Here is a 5402-nt window from a genome sequence, read left to right as displayed (position 1 = left end):
GTATATATCTATACAAATATGCAAATGTGTTTATGTATATGTGTATATGTGCATTGGTACATTACTATATATCACATGTGTATATTGTGGGGTTGTTTTTTTTTTGTTTTTTTTTTTAATTATCTTTAATTATTCTTCTCAGTCTCTCCTGTATTAAGCTGCTGTAATGTGCAAATTTCCAGACTGTGGGATCAAGAAAGTTTTATCTCATCTTATCTTATATTTGTGAAGAGAAGCCGTCTGCCGTTTAGCACTGGGGGTCTCCTCCATGTCAATGTGTTTCCCTCTTACAATAGTGTTATCGCAAGAGTGACTCAACAATAGGTGATAATCAGGGCACTAACGATCGACTAATGGTCCACTTTGCATGTCAACACCAGTTTTGATCAGTCAAACTTGTTTGCCAACCATGTGAAGGCACTGATAAAGKTGKAGAACTTTCTTGGAGGAGAGATGATGAAAACTTAATAAAAACCTTTTGTGGCAAACTGTATTCAACTTTTTTTAGATAATCCATGGCCTTACGGCATAATTCTTCAAGGAAAATTCATACATGTCAAGTTGAACAGATTGTCCACAATTTACAGARTTTCCATCATTTTGCAGGTATTTGGATGTATAGAGAAATCTCACTGATTTTTTCAAGTTTAATAGATTTTTTCAAAACCTCAGTTTCAAATTTCTTCAACATGTCAGAGCCTGTAGGACGCTAAAAAATAACATCAAACGACCAACTTCAAACCTGTTCTGATGCTAGTAATGAGACTAGTAATAAGTTCTGCACTTCCTCACTTCTCCKTTCCTCCTGCGTGCTTTGCAGCAGGCGCTGTCCTCTTCGTGACCGACAGCCTCGTCCCCCCAGTATCGGAATCAGTATCGAAATAAGCGATTCTAGCATAGTATTTACTTGGTAACAGATCGATACCAAAATTCCCAGTATCACCCACCCCTAGTGGCAAGGCGTGGAACACATCACAGACTACAGAACCCCCACCAACATCATCGGCTCCACAGACAATCTCCCAGATGTGCTTAACACATTTTACTCCCGCTTTGAAGCCTCCAGCACCACAGGGGACACACACACACACACTCAACCAGGAACCCCCCCCCCAACCTCCCCACCACCATCTGTCTTATCAAGCCAGGTACAGAGAGTTCTGATGCTGCGTTCACACCGAACGCATTTTGAGCAGCCAAAAAAGCGCAAAACGCCTCTCGTTGGACGCACTATGTTCAGACCAAAGAACGCACTAGTGTTCAGACCAGAACAAGAAGCAGCAGCGAGGTGTGGGAGGAGCATGTCCTCGGTGGGTGAATAAAGATAAAATAAAAGAAAATGGCTTTGATTTATTTACTTAAAAGCAAGCGAACATTACGCACAGCAGATAATTAACTCACCAGATGATTTAGAGGCGATTTGTTCGGTTAGTTTCGTCACTCCAGAAGCTGCCAGCTGATGGACTTTTTTTTTTTTTGGTCCCAAGCAGCTGATCCACATCGGTGCTGATATATCCTGCCAGAAAATCCAACTGCACATGGTCGATTTCAGGTAAAGATCTCCAGTCCGTCTGTTTCGGTTTTCAGTGGGAGAAGCGTCGAAAAGTTCAGATATTTCAACTCGGGCGGCGGCGGCTTCCGCAGCACCGCATGCGCGGAAAACGCTCTGCGCCCCTTCCACCTTCCTTACGCGCCGCCCAAAACATACGTGACGCGACGCACGACCCCTAGAGGCGCGTCCACCATAGACTTTGCATGTGAATCGGCCACTCCTGCAGCTCAAAACGCGTTCGGTGTGAACGAACCATGAGGCAGATCAACCCCAACAAAGTAAGTAAAAATTTTATTTATAAAGCACTTTTCTTAGAAATGAGTTCACAAAGTGCTTTACAATACAAAAATACACAGTACAACAATGCAACAAAAATATCATGGAGCCGTCAAGTATTTCCATCCCAAAAAAGGTGTGTCAGCAACAACATTGAGCCAAATGAAAAAAAAGACAACACAAAAAATAAAATACTAACCCATTTACATATTACATTTACAGAAAAATGTAAATCAAACTTGGACCAAGGCAAGAGAAAACTCAGCTACCACAACAGCCACTGGGTTCAACAACTTTTACCAAAACAGCTAAAAGGTTGTTTAAAATAGAAGGTTTTTAAGCCCTTTTTGAATAATTCGACATCATTGATGGAACGTAACTCAAAGGGAAGGGCATTCCAGATGCTAGGGGCTGCAAATGAAAAAGCCCGGTCACCACTGGTCCTATAACAGGTTTTTTCTTTGTCTTCTACAGAAGAAGGTGCACCTGGACCAGTCCTGGACCAGTTCTTCTGTGTTTGTCTTTTTCCTGTCCTCCAACCAGCCGGTCGAGGCAGATGGTCTCCTGTCCTGAGCCTGGTTCTGCTGGAGGTTTCTTCCTGATTAGCAGGGAGTTTTTCCTCTCCACCGTTTGCTCAGGATGGGAGACTGTGATGAAGTGATTCAACACAATCTGCTGCTTTCTTCTTTACATTGTTCTTTTTTCATGTTCAGTGCCCTGAGACAACGAATGTTGTGACTTGGAGCTATATAAATAAACTGAATTGAAATGAATTGAATTATTACAAATAACTGAAGAGGCATCTGTCTTTTATACTTGTGTTTTGTAATCTTAATTATTCAAATAAGAACTCTTTCTGTCCTTGCACTTCTTTTGATACCTGATCAGCTCCCCTTGTTCTGTTTTGCCTTCTCATCTCCTGTTGTAAATGATTTCATTGATTCATGCATTGCATTGAGTAAACATGCTTTCCTCTGTCTGTCCATCAACGCATTCATTTTTTTCCCTACTTATCCAAGGCAACAGGTTGGGAAAGGAAACATAGACTTTCTCCCCAATAKCTCCAGCTTTTGCTGGTGGATGCCCAAAAGTTCCCAGGCTAGAGAGGACACAAAGTCCCTCCAGCACGTAGGGGTTTTTACATTATAAAGCCCATTTTGCCCTTTCCTGGCTCCAGATGGCACTTTACTCTACTCCGGACCGGGTTGTGTTTGGATTGAGCATCACCTCGATGTGGGCAAGACCATGGTATTAAACACGTGATATTATTTAGTTTTGTTTGTGACAAAACAATAATGGACTAACTAATGTTAGCTTTCTGTTAGCTTGTTGTTGGTAGCTTGCTACTGTTGGAAAAAAACATGCTACAGTCGATGCAAATGATTCAGATAAGTTACTCTCATCTGTGTGATATAAACTCCCCAGTCAGTGAACCAATCAACGAGCCCAGTTTGACAAGCCACTGACCCGCATCAGTGCCAACAACCTCCTGCCAGGATACCAACTACAGGCGCTGGATTTCAGCTGAAATGCTCCTGTCCATCTGTCTCAGGTTGGTGGACATCATTCAGGAGACCGTCCCGTTGGGAAAATGCCCCATTATGTCACATAGCAGAGTCACTGTAGCTGTGTTTCCATTGCAAATGTGCGCAAAACTTTGTTGATATTCTGTTAATGTCAAAATAACACAGTTTCGCAACTGCGGTGTTTCCATTAAGTAAGAAATGTTATTAAAGTCACGTGAATACGTTTGTTCTCATGATAAGTCATTACAAACATGGCAGCGATGGATGTAAACACATAGCATGTTGCTACCACGACACTAGCGCTCATCATCAGAGGAGACGTCGGCGTCTTTTATCGAGGCTTTCCAGAGACAAGTCCCTACTTGGGAGCGGCTACGTATGCTGTGTTTTTGGGAAATTGTAGTCGGTGAGTTTACTACTTTATTTTACTACTTCTGTGATATTACTATTACGTACTTCCTGTTATCGTCTTCTTCGTCGTCTTTTTCACCAGTAGAAACAGCCGGTTGTTGATCAGGTGACTCCCGTGATGCGAAAAAAGTGTTTCCATTGCAGTTTTGAGAAAAACACCAATTTCGATACGGCAGAAATACCACCTCATCCTTGCGCAAAAACATTTTTGTCAAAAACCTTATTTTTTTCTAAATTGACATGTTTCCACTGAGCAAATTCATTTTCAAAATTCTAATTTGCACATTTTCATGGTCAATGGAAACGCAGCTTCTGACTGGTTGACAAAGTTCAGATTTTCTAACTCCTGACATGGAAGCATTTTGTCCACCAAAAGCAATCTTTGATTCATACCAAGGATTCTCAGTTGAAGGTGTGGACTGTGGGCTGCCCAGTTCCATCAGGATTATATTTGGAATCTTGGTTGTTTTTTCTGAATTGTCCTTGTTTGCCTGCTTCAAGAGTTCGGGTGGATGATACTGTTTTGGCAGATTTGCTGTGGTGATATTATGTTTCCATTTTATAATAATAGGATTTGATGGTTCTCAGTGGGATGTTCAAAGTTCTGGTGTATTTTTTAATAACCCCACCCTAACCAGAAATCCTCCACAGCAAACTACAGAGGAGGAAATACAAACAAAGGAACAAACTGCCAGTGACAGTGATGAAGACTGAAACAGAGTCAGATCGATGTGTTCTTCATTGTCCAAATGAGAACAAATCAGATCCAGAATGCAGCCTGACAGAGTCTCTGCCTTTCTCCAAACATCCATTAATCCAGTAATCACACACCAGATGGCAAAACATGGAAAATATCTTCACTGGAGGGTTAGTTTTTACATATTTGTCAGGATCTGTGTTAGTTTTGTTTGGGATATTTAGTGTTTTGTTATTGTTTTGTGATTATTGTGTTTAGTTTACTTGCTTGTTTTATGGGTTTTTTTTCACTGTGTTCCTGTGTGCTGTGTGTCACCCACCTGTCTTTAGTTAGTTGCTCCTCAGTGTTAGTCTGCCTGCAACACCCATCTTCACATGCTCCCTGGTCCTGTCACAGCTGAAGACACTTCTCTCATTAGTCCCAGCCTCATTATTCGGTCTGTATCTATTTTCACATCAGTATAGCATTCTTGGCTTCAATACCACAGTCTGTTTGTTTTGTTTCTTGTGATTCTTCTGTGTAAGTTTTGCTGCTTTTACAGCTTCTCTAAGTTTACTGCTGGAACTGTTTTATGTCTGCCTGGATTCTGGATCTGAATATGCTACCAACCATGACCATGTTAACCTAAACCTCCATGTTTTACCAAAACATGGAGAAAAAACAGCGTCAAGCTGCCTGAGAGACGCTCACCGCCAACAATGATAATCAGCCTAATGAGTCAACACGTTGCTGTTCTGAATAAATAAATAACTAGAAGCACTGGGAGAGTGCAAACCTCCGCCAAGACCAATTTCTCCCATCCTGTAAGAGTTAATGCACAAAAGCAGAGATGGAAACACATTTGCCGATTAAGTTCTGACGTAGTGGACATTTKAGCAGCAGTYTGCACAGGATTTCTTCTTGATGGAGTCCAATGTGGAAAAAAAAGTCAGACTCGTCA

The 5402-nt window shown here is 41.5% G+C and overlaps 1 long non-coding RNA gene across 1 annotated transcript in view; it reads right to left on the bottom strand.

Moving 5' to 3' along the window:
* The window catches only part of LOC106524112 (uncharacterized), a 53738-nt gene extending 48873 nt beyond the window's left edge, over nucleotides 1-4865 (bottom strand). Inside the window, exon 1 of the long non-coding RNA XR_001310969.1 lies at nucleotides 4782-4865. This is a non-coding gene — a long non-coding RNA (uncharacterized LOC106524112). The remainder of the gene's footprint in view (nucleotides 1-4781) is intronic.
* Nucleotides 4866-5402: the final 537 nt, after the last annotated feature.

Source organism: Austrofundulus limnaeus, unplaced genomic scaffold (genome assembly GCF_001266775.1).
Source record: "Austrofundulus limnaeus strain Quisiro unplaced genomic scaffold, Austrofundulus_limnaeus-1.0 Scaffold176, whole genome shotgun sequence".
Classification (NCBI taxonomy): domain Eukaryota; kingdom Metazoa; phylum Chordata; class Actinopteri; order Cyprinodontiformes; family Rivulidae; genus Austrofundulus; species Austrofundulus limnaeus.
Note: the sequence above shows the minus strand (reverse complement) of the source record. Positions and strands in the feature narration are given on the sequence as shown.